The following is a 19,733-nucleotide window of genomic DNA, read 5'->3' as shown; positions in this document are numbered from 1 at the left end:
TGCTGTCCCAGGAGAAGAAATACGAGGAGAAACCAGGAGAAATTCTAGGCCTGTATGTCTTAAACATTGTTTTTCTTTTCCAGCTTAACTCTGAAGGAGGAGAGATGCCTACGCTTAGGCTTAGAATGCCACTTTCTTCCTACATTTTATGCCATTGTGACAGTTGTTTTCAAGTCCTCTTATTTAAGAGAGAACCAGACTTTGCAATGAAGCCTCTAAAGAAGCTCTTAATGACATCAGATTGACTGTGCTATTAGTTGATTGTTTAGGAAATGCACTTGTTCTCATATAAGGTGCAAGACCACCTAAAAGATTTGTAAGGCAACTTCCAAGGAGTCTGCTACAGCAGTAAGTGCAGGCCAATATTTTGCTTACAGGGGCAGTGCCTTCTTGAGCAATTTCCAAATTCACTGCTAGTTTTAGCGGGGTTATTTGCATGCCTGTTATCTGTTTCTCTTCATCCTCTCCATTTCTAGAGAATACGAGTGAGACGGCACTGAACCCTACATACAGTAGATGGAGGAATGGAGTGACTTTTTATTCACCTTTGTAGTCTCTTGATCCTAGGCTGCTTTGGGGACTTGAGGAGCCCCCAGAGTGATGGTTCAAATTATAGCAACTTCCTATGACTGCCTTATGGGCTGCAGAGAAACTGTAGTCCTACCCTAGACATGCCCTTTCCTAACTCTTCAAGCAAGTTGCCTACCCCAGTATCCTCCAGGGACAGTGCTCTAAAGTGCCTGCACCAAAGAAATCCTTCCTTAGTTACAACAATTTTAGTTCTGGCCCTTTTATCTGGTGTAGTTGGGTCTGAGTAGGAGTGAGGGCCCTGCTCTCTCCTTAACATTCATATTCTGATGTTGACTGACTCATATATTTGATCTACACAAACGATTCAGCAACACACAGAAACTCTATACAACTGGTGTAAGAGAAATAATAAGGAATACATTTCCAATAGTGATCATTAACTGTTCAGCAGATAAGCCCTGACAGCATGCTCAGCTCCTTGCAGGACATGATCTCTACCCTGAAGGGTTTGGGCTGCAGTCAGAAAGACTGAAGCGATCTGTGAAATTAAGTAGACAGGACATAATTATCTGAGTTGAAACCTGGCAAGATCCCTAAGGTGACTTAGGAAAGTTACTAAGTTTCACCTACCCGGCCAATACATACTGGCCACTGATTTGACTGTCCCACATCAGACCAGAGTCCAGAAAGCATATGCAATAGTCAAAGATTTCTCCATATGATGTCTGACCTAAAAACTGAAACAAATACAATTCCCTACCAACCATTACAAACTACATATACTAATGGATCTTACAACCCTTACAAGTGTATACATAGTTACGTAGAAGAAAAATCATTGCTGCGAGTGAAACATGAAACTGGCATCATGCTCAGAAATGGAGGTACACATTTTTCAAATCAAATGGTTAGTATCTCTAGCTGGAGGTATTGGTCTCAGTTCACATTATTTTTGGAATCTTACCTTATAATCTCATTACTTAAAAAAATTCTCCCCTCTCAGTTACAGTGCTCTCATGAGAAGGGTTTTTTTAAAAGTTATTTTAGGTTCCGGTCATAACTAGATCAGCAAAAGGTGTGGGTGTTTTTGAGGGGGGAGTGGGTATGGTGAGAAGAAGTACAGAATTAATAGAAAATTATTGACTGTTGTCTCACATATCAGCACTCTCACAAACAACAGGACATTTCCTGGACATTGATGTCTCATTATATCTAGCATGTAATTTATTTCTCTGCTGGAATAGAACTTATCAGCTTTGCCCATGTGGAGAAAATGTTCCTACCTAAGAAACAAATAGAACACCACAGGCAGGAAGCTGGAAAGCCTAAATGAAAATACACAACATGAACACCAAAGTTAGCTCACCACTGAATCAGCTAAGATATCAACAGTGGAAATGGACTGGAGGTAGCATTTTAGGAACAGTATTTCCAAAAAAGCACAGTCCCATTTAAGCATCATTAAGCAAAATGAAAACAGCTGCTGGGTGCTGAACACGTTAGAAAATCTAGCCTCTTCATTTAGGTGCCCATGGAAGCTGAGCACTTTTGGCTCAGTCTGGTTCTGAGTTTTCACCTGAGCACATACATACCTAAGGTTTTCAGTTGTGAGAAAATTCCTGCTATACCTCAAGAGCATTATCCTGTTGCTTATTTTTTGGACAACTCCATTCCATTCCTGGCAACTGTACAACTTAAAATAGAAAATAGACAATATATATGCAAAACCTATTAGTTTATTTTGATTTTATAATGCTTTTTGTTCAAATTAATACTCGGCAGAACTGCACTGTGACCTACCACATAAGAAATGAAAGGTTTTAAAGTGTAAAATCCAGTAATTTCCAGTTCCCTTTACATTGAAAATCAAAAAGTAGACTTAATACTTATTTTTTAAAATAGGTAAAATGTCCCATACTTTCTCATGCAACTCAAGAAAGGCTCTTTGTCCTCAGGCCAAATAAGAACAATTTCCGTCCAAAATATTTTTTCAGACGGTTATGAACTAGTGAACCAAAAAGTTATAATGAAAGCTCCTTGAAGTGTTAACTACAAAGAAAACCTAGTAATAATAAAAGTCATTTCTAATTCTTTGCCAACTTGACCACTTCAGAGTAATAAAAAAATAAATAAGCCACACCACACCAGTCTAATCTATATGAAAATGAAAGAGGCACAAAAGGCTGAGACATGGCAAATTTCAGCCAAAAAAAGAAAAAAAAATCTCAAATCTCAGAGCAGAAAATTACTGTTTATGCATGTCTGAAACCAAGGGTAACAAACCCCTTTACAAAGCAATTTCCAAAATACTTGGGCCTATGTCCAAGGACAAGAGAAATGCCAACTGGGCCATCCAAATCTATCAACAGACAGAGGTTATCCATCTGTTTGAAGAAGCATGAAAGCACATTCCCATCTGACTACTCTGCAAATTCAGAAACAACTGCTCTTAATCTAAATGGTTGAAGTCATCAATGAAAGCCTTATAAGCCTGTGAGTTACTGAAAAATTATTAATGTTGAAGCATTATACTTTCAAGACGCAGCTCTCAAGACCTGTTAAAACCTGCCAGATAAAAACAATTACTACACATAAAGCATTTAAAGGAATGGGTCTGGAAGCACTATGCTGTAAAAAAATTCCTCATATACTTTATTGCACATGCTTTCCAAGATTATTCCCTCCCCCACATCATCCTTCATAAATTTCCACTGCCAATGACTGTTACAAGCACACACTGATAAGATAGGAACAAACTTCTTGCGTTGCTCCCCTCTCCCTTTGAAACTATGCTTTTGCAATTTAACATGTTCTCAGACAAGATTATACTGTGTTAACAAAATACTTGTGCAACTCACAAAAAGATTTAACACAAGTGGTTATGAGAGAATGACCCTTGAAAAATCCAGCTAACAGCCCTGCTCATGCAAACAGAGGAACAAAAGTAACCATTTCATAAGCCATAGAGTAATATAGCTCTACGTACATGAATATGCGATCAAGTAGAAATAGAGGAATGCAAAACAGATTCGTTCTGAAAAAATAGAACTGATATAAACTGAAATGCATAAACTAAGAGAAATTTCAAAATGCAGTATTAAAGCTGACTATCCATAATTATTTTGTGCACTGGTAATTGCATACATCTAAAACCACATTATGGTGTCAATCTAGTTTTATTTACACAGTTGCTCATGTATATGAATTCTTGATCTGGTCTTACCTCTCACAAGCTATCCAAGAGAAAAGATAAAGGAGTAGTAGCCATTTTAACTGTATTTAACAATGTGGTATCAGACTTAATTGATCTAGAGAATCAGACTTCAATACCAGGTGAGCTTGCAAATCAAGTTAGGTCACTGTCTGCTGGCATCGCAGGTACCTTTCCAAGTCCCTGCTAGCCTCGCCTTGCAGGGAGCTGGCCCCCACTCAAGCTGCTCTAGCTGAGCACCCAGTCAGCCTCACTCCCCTAAATCAGCACAGTGGCTGATGATGATGTGGGGGGAGGGGTGCTCAGCTGTGCCTGGCTCCCCGGAACTGCATGGGTTCAGGGGGGTGCATGGGGGCGTGTGGGTGGGTATGTGGGGGCCCACCCAGAGACCTCCATGCCCCTGGCAAGCAAGCAGAGTGACAGGGAGCAGACACAGCTGGAGATGCCCATGACTGACACTGACTACTAATGGGGGAGTGAGGGAAAGGAAGTGCTTGGTTGTGCCCAGCTCTCTGGCACTATGCCAGTTGGGGGGGGTGGGGGGTGGGCACAGAGGTCCCTTGATGGGTATGCAGGAGCCTACCAAGAGATCCCCACGCCCAGACAACCAGGCATAGTGACGGAGAGCAGACTTGGAGATACCAGTCGCTGACACTGACCAATGACAGGGGTGGGAAAGGGGGAGGAGACTGCAGGTCATGCTAGGAGGTGTGCTCAAGCACCCCCAACCTGCTGGCCTCAGCCAGTGCATGCAGCCTGCATGTCTCCCCACGCCACCCAAAGGGCAAGCATCTGTTCTGTTTAATGCCGACTTAACCTAGGGTACTTACCCAAACCCACGTAGGTTCCAGTGATTCTGCCTTGTGCTTTTGGAATGTCTGTACCTAGCCTCACACTTCTCCTTGCTTTGTATATTTATCATCTTTGAGCCAATGTCAGTCCAAAAGATAGTTAAAAACTTCTGAAACTGGCTATGATGTGTGAAGTCAATTTGTAGTCATGATTTTCACATACCTTATTAGGAAGAACATGCTGAATAATTTTGCATTGGATCCCAACAAACAGTGCAGTCTAATATGTAAGGCTGGTGCTCAGATTATGTATACTGAGACAAGCAGGCACAGATAAAAAAGTAAACTACAATAATCTAATTAAAAAAACAAAAAGATCCAGGATATTTCTGCTATATAATAGCTTTGGAAAAGTTAAACACCACAACAACTCTTTTGGGTCCGATACAAATTCAGAGGTTGTGTTGTAATTTATAATCTGCAAAGTCTTGCTGAAATCAACTATGCTTTAAACACAAACACAGACCTGATCAACAATGCCTTGCATTTAAAAGCTTGCCTTACTCTATCCGAGCTACAAAGTCAGTTCAATAGAAGATATTACCTTAAGAAATCTTCACCTCTTGCATAATACTGGACCATCATGTCTATGACATCACTCTTACACTTGAATGCATAATACGCTATGCACTATTCAATTTTAAAGGGAAAATACTCTATAATACCATACACTTAAAATAGCTCTTACACAGCTTTATAGCCTACTCATTCAGTAGAAAAAAAAAGTACATTTTTAAAAATTATGCCTCTAGCAGAGAAAGCAGAAAAGTATTTTGTGTAACAATAATGAATGATTGGAGTAATTGGAATTATTGTTGTTGCAGTTCATTTTCTGCAGATCATATTTGACATTAAAAAAAAAAGAAGCTACCTATTCTTTCAGGGACAGAGTACACTATGTTACACTGGTCGTTATATCAGCATTCTTTTTTAAAAATCTTGTATCGTATGTCCTCTAGATCAGGGATTTCTAGACCATGGTACACATCTGACTGATGATACATGAGCTTACTGGATGTAACACACCAAAAAAAAAAAAAAATCTTTTGGTTTCAAATATTTATCACATGTACAGAACCACCCCCAAAAATGCCCAACATTCAAAATGTACTTCCCTAGCTGTAACAGCAAACAAGTCTCCCCCAATACACTCCCATAGTTTTGTTTACCTATATATTATGCACTGTAGCTCTGCTGATAGGTAGAGTACTCTCACATGGTGCCATACCTGGTTGGCTTTTTGCTAGAGCTAGCCTTCAGCTTGCACTGAGCTTGCACAGCTTGAGCTAAAGAGAGATGGACTTTTATTCAAAAGAAGTATGAATGCAGCTGCAAAACAAAGTTAAGGGACTTTTATCTAGGACATTGCTACAGGCTGGAGAAATCCTCTGCATGTCCTCTGTGCCCTACAGAGGCTGCAGTCTGGCCCCTGCAGAGCTGGGAGACAGGGACCCATGGGAAATTCCCTCCTGTCTATGCAGGGAAAGTGGAGGGTAGGGAGTAGGTGGTTGCATACACTGGCTAAAAAAGCCGGTCTAGAGGTCTAAAGATAGCTCCTTGCTCTTCAGAAGCATAGCAGCAGGATGGCTGCAGTCTGAGCTTAATGCCCAGATAAAGCAAGCCCCATTTACTGGCAATACTCCCTTTCCTCTTTACCTGCCCCTGCTCAGGCCCCTGTTCTTTTACATACTCTCACATTCTGTCCTTCTCTCTGGGAGGAAGGGAAATAGAGCCTTTTTGCATGCATACACACTTTTCATTAATAGCATCTTTTTGTTTTCTCTGACAGCCTAAACAAAATGTTTATGCTTTCCTTGATTTAACTTTTATAAAAAAGGAAGTGATGCTACCTCTGGCTTGTGTTTAGCTACAATGCTATTAAGAATTAGCAGAATGTTTTTTATTTAATTTAAGACCAGTTTAAAAAAAAGTTAAACTAGTTAATATTATTCACAGGTACCCCAAAATATAGCAAATCATCATTTATGACCCATGTAATTGTGCTTTGTAAATCTGGATGACAAAAGACATAACAAATAATGACTGCAAAAAATAGAGCCTGATGGGAACTTTTTGCTGAAAGTTTTTTTTTCTCCATCAGAATATGCTTCTTCACCAAAACCAAACATATCAATTTCAGTGAAACTTCCGCTGGGAAGGCTTTGCAGGTCCACAGTGGAATTTCTAGTCAAAACAAGAAAGAAAGAGATTCCAGATTTGCCAAGCCTCAGCAGTTCAGGCACTGCCCAATTCGAAGCAAGGATTTGAACATGGGTTTCCCACATCCCACGCAAGTGCATAACCTGTGGGTTATGGAATATTCTGCGATTTGTCCTCTCTCTCTCTCTCGCTCTCTCTCTCATGAAAACTTCTAAATGCTTTCATTTTGTTTGTTATTAAAAGCAAAAATTGAGAACACTACACTTCTCACTAAACAGAATTCTTGTTTTCCAGCCAGACCTAGCTCTGATTGATCATTTTCGGTTCTCTTAGACATTTATTTTACTATACAGTCCAGAAATATTTAAGGCTAGTGAGTCTGAAAAAAACCCAACTAAAAAACCAAACACATACAAAGGCACTTCAATCATCTTTTTTTAGGGTGATGGTATATGAACTAAAAAAGCTTGGGAACTGCTGCTCTAGCTCATCAATAAAGAAATGGCACCTTCAGCTGTGAAACAGTCAAATCAAATGAGTTACAGTAAACAGGTTAAGGATCAGGTGTTCCCGTAATAGCTGGGCTATTATTCAGTATCAAAGAAAGACTGTCAACTATTCCACAACAACCTGCACCTACTGTTCTCCAACACAGGCTCAAGAACACATAGAAAGAGACTGGGCTTACCCTTCTGTCCTTAGCACTTTTCTGTTTTCCACTTTCTCCTCCCCTGCAGTAATATTTCCAAGGAGGTGCAAGTGGCTTCTACATTGCAAGAGGCTGTTGTGTGCAATAAGAGACAGTATGGTGCAGCTCAGCTCTGTGCCCAGGGCAGATGTGTGGCGCCCAGGTAGCGCCGGCTCCTGCTGTGCTTATCGTGGTGGTGCGATCAGTTGCTGCTGCAGCAACAATGGCTGCTTCTGCACAGCCTGCCCCCCACCCCCCCCTCCCCACTGCCTCCCCAACAAAGGTGGCGCCTGGGACTGTTGCCCTGGTTGTCTCCCCTCAGTTATGTTACTGGTATGGTGTAACAAAGTCAGCATTCTAGCAAAGACTCAGCTTTGCAATGCTAGCTTTTTCAAGTCTGTTATATGATACTTGACAACACTGAGGAGTTATTTTTAGGTATAGGAATATGAATTAAAGCATCCTTTTCATACTTGTCCATTCTGTTATAAGTGAGTAGCATTGCCACTCTCTCCACTCATTGCTATTCCCTGATTTAGGGGCTTCACATCTTTGCTTTTCTTCACCCCACAAAAACACACATGGCAAAATTGTGTCACTTTTTTCTCCACAGTATTTCTAAAATGGGTTCCTTTCCCCTTTTTCCTTAATGGCCATATCATTATTATCTTAATCATCTCCCATGTCAGCAACTTCAATCCTTCCTATCACTTTCTCTTTTATCTCGTTTTTAAATTCTAACCTTCCTCACATCCAACACTGCCTTTTTCTTCCAAAATCCAATCTTTCAGCCAGCATTTTAACCATGTCCTCCCCCCCGCCCCCCCCACTTTTTTTTGTTTTACCTACTTTATTACCTCCCCCTTGTTCAGTGCATCAGATTAAAAATTCTTTCTACCTGTCAAGGGCTGTACAGACAATCCATGATGACTCGTTAGCTTTTACATTATGCTTGCCTTTTCCACAGGATCAAGGCTGTCCCCTCATTTTCTTTTCTTATAAAGGCCTCTGTACCCCTCTCCTATTCTTCACTCACAATTGGAATGAACTTCTAAGTGTATTTCTCAAGCCTCCATCCTTATATACTTACATCAAATAATCATAATTTTGTAGACATTTAGGCCAGAAAGGACCATTAGATAATATAACTTACACAGGCAATTAAAATTCACCCACGTCTTTATATTTTGCCCAGTGGCTTTTGTTATATCAAGTTATTACTGAACAGTTGTGCGCCATAGGCAGACAATAAAGACTGAAATGCCGCCACTGCCAAGTATGGCAGGGAACTGAATAGGTTTGATATGCCTAAGTCCAGTGGCCTTCAACATTTTCAATCCTATTACCCATTTCCTGCACCCCCCACAGCCTGGGGGTCCCCCCTACCCAGACTCTGTTCTCTCCCTTCCATATGCATCCCTCAAGTCCACCTCCTTTCCAGTTTGCTGCACAGTCCCACAGACCAGCTACTGTACTTGCTATTCTGCAGCCAACTTCCCCCTACCCTCATGTATAGACCCATCATCTCCTTGCAGTGCTGGACTAAAGCAGTACTACTGATTCCTGCATCAGAGGTAATATTCACATTCAGGAAAAATGAGGCCTGCCTCTCTGTGACACCTCTGTGGCCCACTAGTTGAAAATCTCTGACCTAGAAAATGCAATGCAACATCCTCACCTCAGTCCTACAGAAGAGAAAAAAAAAACCCAAAGTCCCTTCCACACTGACCTGGGAGAAATTATTTTCCATGGCCAACCTGGTGATCAACATGAGGCTCTCAGCAAGATACACCAGACAAATATTTAAAAAAAAAGATTCTCTGTGCTGTAAGTGCTGAACTATCTTGTCCCAAGGAGGCTCCATTCCTAGCCATATCCAGTTTTTGATGTTTCAGAATAGTTAAACACAGAGTATAGTTAGCCAACTACACACTGGGAGAAAACCCAGCCGGTAAGCAGTCCTCAGACATGAGAGCTGATTATAATCACTGTGTTAATGCAGAGCTGCAAATGTTATGAGCACACAGGGTAATGCAGTTTCCTGTTCTTCCTCTGACTCCTGAAAGACAGGAGTACAGCCCTTATCAGCAGAATCAACAACAATAATTGATACCTTTACACTTAACCTCCACCACCTTTAAAATGCCACTTAACAATCACAAGGCTCTAACATGAGGTGAACTGTCTTGACCCTGATCACCTTACTTCAACATCTTATCTGATTTCCTCATCCTTTGCTGCCTTTATCTTTAAAAATTGTAAACTCTTTAGCACAGTACTCATGCCTTCCTATATATCTATAGCGCTCCTAATGTCTTTTGGGCAAAACTATAATACAGAAAATAATAGTTCTCATTGTTCATGCCTGTATTGCATGAAAGTTGGAGAACGAAACACAGTGGCCACATCTGTGAAGAATGCCAGTGAATGACTAAGAAAGAAGTAGAGCCAGTCATTTATCCCACTGATGCTTGATAGAGCATGAAACACTGAGTAAAATGAACCTGGTAGATGATATGGGAGCTTCTAGTTTCTATATCCCATCTACTTGGACTCAAAAAAGAGGCACACAGGCCATTTCTTCAGGTGAAGGTAAGTGAAGTGTAGATTTGCTACCCTACCCAGTCTTATGTGGGATGCAGCCTCTTTCAACAGAACTTCACAGTACAAAATTACAGTCATGGCTCCTCAAAATACCCCAAGGACAGATTGCTCCCAGAGTTGCACAGCAATATTCTGAAGAGCCTAGGAGTTTCTCATCTATATTACTTGCTAGAACCAGAGAGACCTGTCAAAAGGAAGAGGACTAGAGACCTGCTTGAGTATTTCAACATGTAGGATTTTTTTTGTCTGATGAAAAGAGCAATATTCTTTGGGGAATAGGAAGAGAGAAAGGAGAAGGTGACAGGTGCCATGTTTCAGTCCAGTATAAATTAAGACCACTTGATCATAAACCACTCAAAATCTGAATATGTAATATGAACAGTGACAAACCTTTAAGTACAGATGTGCTTGAGAGTGCTCCTACACTGATCACTAGCTGAGTGCTCAGCAGAGTGATGATCCTTTGTCCTGATCAGAGTCTTCTTGACCAAGAATGTTCCCTAGCATTCTGCAGACAAGGTTCCTTGGGTGAATTTGATATCTTTTATTAGACCAACCCAAATGGTTGGAGAATAGTTATTAAGCAAGCTTTCGGGTTCAGAAACCCCCTAGCATTCTGTAATTTATCTGTCCTCCTCATATTTGTACTTTGGGAATCAAATTTCACCCACAAAACCAGGCATGACACCAACCACCCTTCATTACTCACTAGTAACGTTTGGTTAATGTAATTTAAGGTTTATAGTTACTGATAGAGACCATATCAGTATCATTAAAAAAGAAACTGTCAACTTAATTAAATTAATGTCTGAATTTTTTTTACCCTACTGTTGGTGTATGTCACATACAAGTTTCCTACAGCTGACAGACAGCTCTATTTATTACAGGATTCTTGATCTGTTTCTCCTCCTGTTTGTGCTCGTCTTTTATACAAGGGAAAAAAAAGAACTTTTTGAAAATAGAAAATGATACAAAGGCAGCAAAGTTTGGGGATTCCTGGGGTTGACAACTTCCTGCAAATACAGAGGACTACACTCAACCTAGGAAGACCTTCCAGTCCTGTGTTCCTAAGAAAGCATCATCATAAACCCACAAAAAATACTGGGAGGCAATGCAGTACTTTAATCACCTTGTCATAGAAGGAAATCATATTGGCTAAGCATGACTTAGTTTTGATAAATCCATGTTGGCTGTTTCTGATCACTTTGTTATCTCTAGGTGTTTAGAATAGATTCCCTCACGTCATGCTCCATAATCTTTCCAGGTATAGACAAGTCAGTCTAACCCAAATAATTCCCCAGAGCTTCCTGTATATTTGAGCTTTTCCAGTAATCCAGAACATGATTTGACCTCCTTTAGAGACTAGGCAATAGCTCTGAAATTACCTCAGACAATTTGTTGAGTAATCTATAATACTACAGGTACTCCTCACTTAACGTCATCTCAGTTAACATTGTTTTGTTATTATGTCGCTGATCTATTAGAGAACATACTCATTTAAATCGCACAATGTTCGGTTATAATGTTGTTGGCCACCACCTGCTACTAGGTAACTAATGGGATGTAATTGGGTTTGCTTAACTTGTTTTGCTTAAATTCACATTTTTCAAGAATGTAACCACAACATTAAGCGAGGAGTAGCTGCATCTCATCTGGCCCTGGTAACTTCAAAGCATCCAGCTTCTCTAAGTAATTTCTAACCCATTCTTTCCCAACTTTAGACTGAGGATTCCTTTCCCACTGATTTTGTCTGATAGCTGATCTTGTAAGTGAAGACTTTAGTAAAAAAGGCATTAAATACGTCAGTCTTCTTTGCATTCTTCATTACTAAATTGCTCCCCAGTCACTGAGGAGCCTACATTTTCCTTGATCTTTTCTAATATATATCCAGAATTATTTTTGTGGCCTTCTATATTCCTTGCTAGCTGTATCTTAATTTTGGCCTTTGCCTTGGCCTTCCTGATTCTCTCTGGGTATGCTTGTGCAATACTCTTATGCTCACCCCTACCAATACAGCAAGGTTTCCAGTTTTGTAAGATTCCTTTTTGAGTTTCAACTCATTGAAGAGTTTGCTCTTTACTCAGCAGTGTATTGCTGCACTTTGTCTCATCAGGATGGCCTGTTCTTGTGCATTAATATGATCTCTTTAAGATACAACTGGCTTGTTTGGATCTGTTTCCCCTTCAGATTTGCCTACCATGCGGGTCACCATGGTAGAAACTGAGTTAGGAGCTGTAAGAGCAAAAGGGAGACCAAGTATGGAGCTTGTGATTTTTTTCCTTTAGGTCTGCTGGCAGAAGAACAATGGAAAAACAGAGCTGCTAGTTAGGTGGCTCCTCCTGTTGCACTTTAAATGGGATGCTTTCTCTGAGGAAAGAAGTGTTCTGAGTCAGTATCCCTAAGCACAAAAGGCACATTATGGTGGGTGATAATGGGATCTCTAAGCCCTTCGTTCTCCACAAGAGTCAGATGGTATGTTTGCTACTGCAAACATCTCCACGCTGGCTCACCAACAAAACTCATCTTCAAGATGGACAAATTTCCACAAGTAGAGAGGATGTAGTTAATTTTCTAGCTCATGTTCTTAGTACTGAAAGCATACAAATAAGTAGAACTAAGGTGTTGTTTCTGAACAATAAGCAGCTGTCCACAGAACCAGAATGAAATTGGTAAATTATTTCACCAAGGAACCATCAGTTCTGTGGTTCTCAACCTCTTTAGACTCAAGTCACCTTTGTTAAGCTCAAGGCAGCCCTTGGAAAATGCTGGCTCTTCATTTTCATGTGTTTTTTGACTATGGAAAAATAGAGCATTTTTTTTTCCTTTTGCAAAGAACAGACTACAACAGGTCAAAATGTTTTTAATGCTACAGATTCCTATCTGAAATCTCTGGGTTTATCTTGTGAATCATGTTTGTATGCTTAACAGAGCTAACATTGTGTAGCACCCTATATTACCCTAAAAAAGATATCAAGGCACTCCAAGGTGCCACAGCACTCTGTTTGAGAGAGACTACATTAGATGGTAAATACTTTCTGATAGCCGATTTAGTTCAAATCTTGGCCAGTAATCTCTAGGTCAAAAGTTCCAGACTCCAATCTAGTGAGCCAACCTGTTCAACGTAGCATCACAATGAGAAACATTTTACTCACTGAGGTTTTCTTAAGGGAAACAGTTAATTTAAGTGCAGGGCTTTAGATTTTCTAGCTAATCTATACACATCCCAGCTAAAATGTCTGCCTCTTATTGCTTTTATGAAGGATAAAGCTTGTCTACTAATGGACTGATACAACTAGTATCTGGGTCTAATTGCATCAGAAGTATAAAACTGGCCTGTTTTTTTTCTATTTGAGTTTTCTAATGTTAGACTTCTGATAGTAGAAACAATCTTCGATTTGTACAGATGAATGAACTGGATATGTAAACTGTTACTTCCTTCAATAAAAATAACATTTACACTTCTGTAAGATAAACAAACTGCCTGGTGCTCCAGCACTTTGTGGAGGAAGATAGACTGTCTGGCTGTAAGGTTAAAGGGCTCTGGCAGCACATATACTAAAACTGGAACAATAGAGAATTTTAGCATGGGCCCTGCACAAGGATGACATGCAAACTCATGAAGCATTCCATATTTTGAAAAAAAATACTATATTTTATGGTTCTTGATGGGTAAATTCATGTATATAAAATATGCATTACATTTTTTTCATGCAAGAATAGGAAAAAATACAAATGTTCAAACTAGAAGAAATAAAATAAGATCTGTACTACATAGTTCATTAGTTTAAAATGTTATCTGTAGCTCTAGAATCATGATTTTCAATCATAGTTCTGCATCACCCTGAAGAGCCATCTTTTCTCAAGAGTGATGCAATTTGTACTGTTAAGTGTGCAAACACGATTCACAAGATAAAACCAGAGATTTCAAAAAAGAATAGTGTGTTAAAAGTATTTTAACCTGTTGTGGTTTTTTTTAGTTCAGAAGAATTACTCTCTTATTTTTCCTATGCAAAAACTGAGTGAAACTAGGAGGTGACATTTTCCAAGGTGTGCCTTAAGTCTAAATAGGTTGAGAACCACTGCTCTAAGGAGTTGCAAAAGGAAATTCTGCAGGCTTATAACATCCGATTGAAATTTCAAACTGACAGCTTTGAAAATGGCTTTTTCCTTCTTTTGTATCTTATACTTCCTTCAACAACAACAAAAAAAGCATTTGGATATTTTTTTATTTAGGCTCTATACTATTCTATTAGTAAACAATGATTCTGATAATCATTTGCATAATCACAATTCTCTTTACCTACATGAGGACTCTCTGTCTCTCTCTCTCTCTCTCTCTCTCTCTCTCTCTTCCTAATGCATGCTTACCAATTTGTCCCATCCTTGCAGGTTTTTACGATAGGTCATAAAGGACACTCAGTAGGAGGTATCCTGGGAAAATAAATAGTCACACCTAACAAAAAAACTTTCACGGGGAGCAAATGGGTGATTTTAATGAAGGTGGAATAAAGAAAACAAAGTAAATATCAGCTCGTAGCTAGCATAGCACTAAAATTTACAATGATTGTAACAAGCGGAAATCAATCACATTTCTCACAGGAAAACTTGGTTTTCTTACAACAGTGCACAGAATCACTAGAGCTGAACGGACAGCAAATACTAAAAAAGAGGGCAGACATATCAACTAATTAAAGCCTTCTTTTCTTCTACCAGAAAAACAGTTCTTGTTTAAAAGTGTCTGTAGTCATTTGTTTACCAGACAACTCCCTCCTTTCCTAAAATACCAACAAAAAAAAAGAAAAGAAAAGAGAAGAAAAAAAAATCATCAAGGCTTTTACATGTTATGGTGTTTTACCACAAATAATGTTCTTATTTATACATAAAGTAGAAAGAGGGGGAAGAAAAAATCAATTAAGAAAAATTCATTATGCCTAATAATTTACCCTTTTTTAAAAGAGGGCAAGACTAATTCATTACAGTTATGGTAACTTCCATTCCACTGTGGCAGTAATTTAAAACCACTTCAAACCATAGGCAGGACAAAGGTAAATTAAGAACAATGTGATGGGCCCCTAAAATGGGCCTGACATGTATATACTGAAACTTTAAGTCTACCATGCTGTAAGAAAATGCTGAATAAAAGAACTTTTAAAAAAAGTCATTATAACTTGGTTCCTCATTACAAATCTAATTACAAGCTATCTATATAATGTACACCTGACAATATCATGTAAAACACTTAGCTTCAAAGGTCAATCTAACTAAGAGAACAATTTGACTATTTATAGCGAGGGGTGAGCTTTTCTTATTTGAATGTTTAAGCAGCTAACCCTTGAGTTTAATGTAATTAGGGAAAAGATATTCAATTTACAGTATCCACAAGTAATGATAATTACACTGGTCCAAAAAGGCTGTTGGTAAGCATAAGAAACCTTTGTAATTACATCCTGTTTTCAAAATGACTTTAGTACTGTGAACTTGAAGCATTTCAGCAAATGAAGGCCAATGCACATAAAATGAAAACTACAGTAGTTTGAAAGCTCCACTGTTTAACATAATGAGCAGCACTACCAGAGGGAGATCACAAAACGCATTCTATAACTCACCCCGACAGCCCATGCCATCTCCTTTCCTCTCACAAGCATCCATTAAAAAAAGACACAAGACAGCATCCTCATCTCTTTCTCTACATTCTTCATTAATATGGGTCAGATTTCCTCTCAAAAAGATGCTAACAGAGCCAGACCCTTTAACTGTGCTGTTTAAGCAGCTACACCTAAGCTTTGGCTTCCAATACTGTTAGATTCAAAAGGATGCAAGAGCTATGAATATGAAAACATTTTTCCCCTATGTGTTCTGCAGATTAGCTAGGTCAGCATTCCACCAGGACCAAGGTGAAAAACAAACAAATAACCATGTTCACAGCAGCTGCAGCGATCACTCTCTGGAAAATTATCCAGGCATTATGAGAGAGACGATATTAAATGCTGCCACTTGCAGCTTCACGGCTCTCTGAATATTCACATCAGAAAGGGATAAGCACTTAAGGAGTATCATCAGAAAGCTTGCCCATTTGAGCATCTTCCATTAAGTTTTTGTCTTAAAAGGGGATAGCAGGAACCTCTTTGCCTGATAGGCAAAAGGCTTGTCATAATTCATTAATAACACAGCTTTGCTCAGGTTTCCTTCAATGAATCAGGAAGGCAGTCTATGAAAAAAATGCTGAGCAAACAACAGCTTCTCCAGAGACTCTGCAATAAACTTCCTACTACTTGGCATCATTTGCCATTTGAGACCAGGGTGGACAACTCTGTCCTACAAGATCCGTCAGAGGTCCTTAGGGGTCCTAGCAGATACTCACAAAAACAGATATTTCTCAGCAGGATATGATTCACTACTTGGTAGTGGAAACTTACTGTTTTAGATAGGAGATTAATACACTGCTCCGCTTTTGCTACATGCAGGACAGAAGCTGGCAATGTTTATCACCTTGATAAATCATTTATGCTCAGAAAGGAAAAAAAGGCTCTAAAAATGTAAGGTAAAAGCAGCAATTACCATATCTCAATAATACAAAAACTAATAGGATTATTGACTAATCAGATTTTAATGCATTGTTTTGAAAATGCATAATTTCTCTTTGAAACAGTAGAATTTCAAACTAGAACATATTGTATTTATTATACAAGAAAATGTTCTCAATTCTGTCAAGCTGACTCAATAAGATCTCATACATTTCCAAAAAAAGGACAGAATGGGACTCTTTTTGTTTAAAGCACTTCTATTTTTGTGGTCTTGAGTCAATTTTATTTAATTATATCTTATCTACTGCCTCCTTTTATATTCTCATCTATCAGAGAAGTAACTGGAAGTTTTAGCAGGGTTCAAACACTTATCTTGCCAATTATTCCACCATCACACTTTTTGCTTCAAAGAAAAAATTATAAAAGTATTATAATAGTATGCAGTATGAATGGCAAGTAACATAAAAAGCAGTTGTTTTGACCCATCTGATATAATTATTTCTTTAAATATTTTTAAAAAGTCAAACATTTTGTACTAAATAAATAATCAAGTTGCAATTACAATATTCTTTGTTTACATTCAAGTTTTGTTAAATGTCCATCATAAAGTAGTAGAAGACAAAACAGCCCAAAAAGTATAGATTATTTTTATATTGTATGCTTAGCAAAAAGCAACAAATGTGTTGAAGATGGCTACATATTGATTAAAAAAAAAAATCAATGTCACTTAAACTAATCTTTTACAATACAGTACTCTCAGGTACCCGGTAACTAAAGGGATGGATATGTTTCCCCATCTACTTTATATTTAAAATGTCTGTTCAAATATGTTTATTTTGTAAGTTAAATGACAGTATTTTTTGTTTGAACTAACTGCATTAACAATATTTGAAACAACACTATGTCTAAAAATTACTTAATGCTAGTGAAGTTGCGACTGATTGAACAGAAATCAACAGTAGTATTTAATGACTTCATGAGAAAAAATAAATGACCCTCACACCCCTAATGGATTAATGTCACTTATGAGCAACACAACATTGAATAATGCTGACACAGAACCACTCAAAGTGGTATCACTTTTCATATGAATGCCTTAAAACCTTATCAAAGGGAAATTGTGTTTTAATGCTATTTCAGATGTCATTTTAAAGGATTTTTACAATCCCATTTTATAAAGTAGAAAGCATGATCTGAATTGTTACAAGTAGCTTTTATCATTGGCATATGTACTAGGTTACCCGTTCAAACCTTTTTAGCAAAGTGAATTCCTAAACATATTTTAAAATAGGGTAACATTTTGTAACATTATTCAAGCAACTTGTTTTTGACTCTATTGTCTTTAAAGCATATATATATTTTCTAGGTAAGGGGATTCATTTATAAATCCCTTATGACCAGTTTTACCTTACAAAACAGGTCATACACAATACCTTAATAAGTGCCAGAGTTTCCACGAAGCAAAAAGAAATGATAGAAATTCTCTCTCAAAACAGAAGTAACAAGCCATTAACCACATACTGGCCTCTCCATCACTAATCAGTTCTCAGTAATGTTGGCATTTTCTCATCTTCACTAGGTTGATTTTCTACTCCGGAAGCAAGCATCCTTTCTTCTGAGAAAGTTCGGCATAAAATAAACTATTTAATGTTGTAATTTCTACCCGTCACTTAGGCATTATATTAAATATATCAAAGCTTCTTGCAACACTGACTGGTGATTTATGCTATGAAGTATATGCGTTAGGATATGAGTGTTTCAGACAATACACTTAAAGTTTAGTTAAAAGGTTAAACTGGATTGTATTTAAGATTTCCTTGGAGAAAATTAAACCTAAACTGAAGGAACTAATGCACGGATCGCTTGAACTACTTGTTCTATTTCTGATTTTATCAGGTATAATTTTACATTCAACAAGAAGGAAAGTGAAGGAATAAAAAAAAACCCCTTCCTTCTAAATATAGCTGTGTTCCTGGTTTCAGGTTATAATTCTCACCTAAAGAAGGAAAAACTGTGCAGACACAGAACGCAGAAGCAAAGGCAAAAGCTTTTTCTGACTGACTTGAGCATTACCTTAATCCTCCCAAAGGATGTGAAAACTTCTCCAGTAAACACAGCATCGTAATTGGTCATAATTTACGTTGTCCTTCAATTTTTAAGGAAATCCATAAATATGGATTGCTTTGTCAACTGGAAGACAATTTTGTGACACCACACTGCATATATCTTGTTACAGCAATCATAACTACATTCAATATCATTTGTTACTTCACAGTCTACTGTATTTGTAATGTAATCTCAGGCAATTCTATATTTGTTTTAAACACACTAAACACTATTTACATATAATACCCACCATTTTGAGGATTATCAGAAGAAATTACTTGCTGAAGCTCACTGTGATGGAGCGCTGATGGTAGTCTTATGAAGAGTTTAGATTGTGGATTTGTACAGGATGGTTTGGATAGGGATGGTCCTACTTCTGGCAGGGGACTGGACTAGATGACCTCTGGAGGTCCCTTCCAGCCCTACTTCACTATGATTCTATGATTATTCTAATATTATAAGTCTTAATCTGTTTGTCTGTGTCTGTAACGCTTTATTCACAATCTGATTGTCTGACAAACAGCCTTCAGAGTGCAAAGAAGCATTCAGACAGGTGGCAATGCGTGGCCATGATGACAGGGACACAGGGGATAGAGGGGGTGGGGGTGGCCAGGGAGTGGGCTCTGCTGGCCTCACTCCACTGCCCCGCTCCATGGAGGCGAAGGCAATGGAGTGGACAGAATGGGGGTGGGAAGAGAGGAGGGAGACCAGCAGCATTGGCCTCACCCCCCTGCCCTGCTCCCTGCAGGTAGAGATGATGGAACGGGGGGAGGGGGGGGGAGGCCACTGGACCTGGCCTTGCCATCCCTCCCCTTGCTCCTTGGAGGTGACTGCAGCAGTGGCGTGCGGTTGAGATGCTGCAGGGGGAGCAAGGCCACTGGTGCTGACCTCGGCCCGCCCTTCCCCGCTTCCATCGTCGTCGCCGCCTGCAGGGCCAACCCGGCGGCAGAGGGGGGAGAAGCAGACCCAACGCGGGGGGGGAAGAAGTGGGCACACCGTGGTGGCGGTGGTGGGGCAGGAGGAGTGGGCCCAGGTCCAACACTGGGGGGCAGGGAGCG

At 39.1% G+C, this 19,733-nt stretch overlaps 1 protein-coding gene and 1 pseudogene across 9 annotated transcripts in view; one reads left to right on the top strand and one right to left on the bottom strand.

The window, feature by feature from the left end:
- Positions 1-19,733, bottom strand: part of TENM3 (teneurin transmembrane protein 3) — a 540,570-nt gene that overhangs the window by 251,274 nt on the left and 269,563 nt on the right. The window lies entirely within an intron of this gene.
- Positions 13,581-13,681, top strand: LOC112550771 (annotated as a pseudogene).

The sequence above is a fragment of the Alligator sinensis genome, unplaced genomic scaffold, assembly GCF_000455745.1.
Source record: "Alligator sinensis unplaced genomic scaffold, ASM45574v1 scaffold354_1, whole genome shotgun sequence".
Classification (NCBI taxonomy): Eukaryota; Metazoa; Chordata; order Crocodylia; family Alligatoridae; genus Alligator; species Alligator sinensis.
This window is presented reverse-complemented; position numbering and strand designations above follow the sequence as displayed.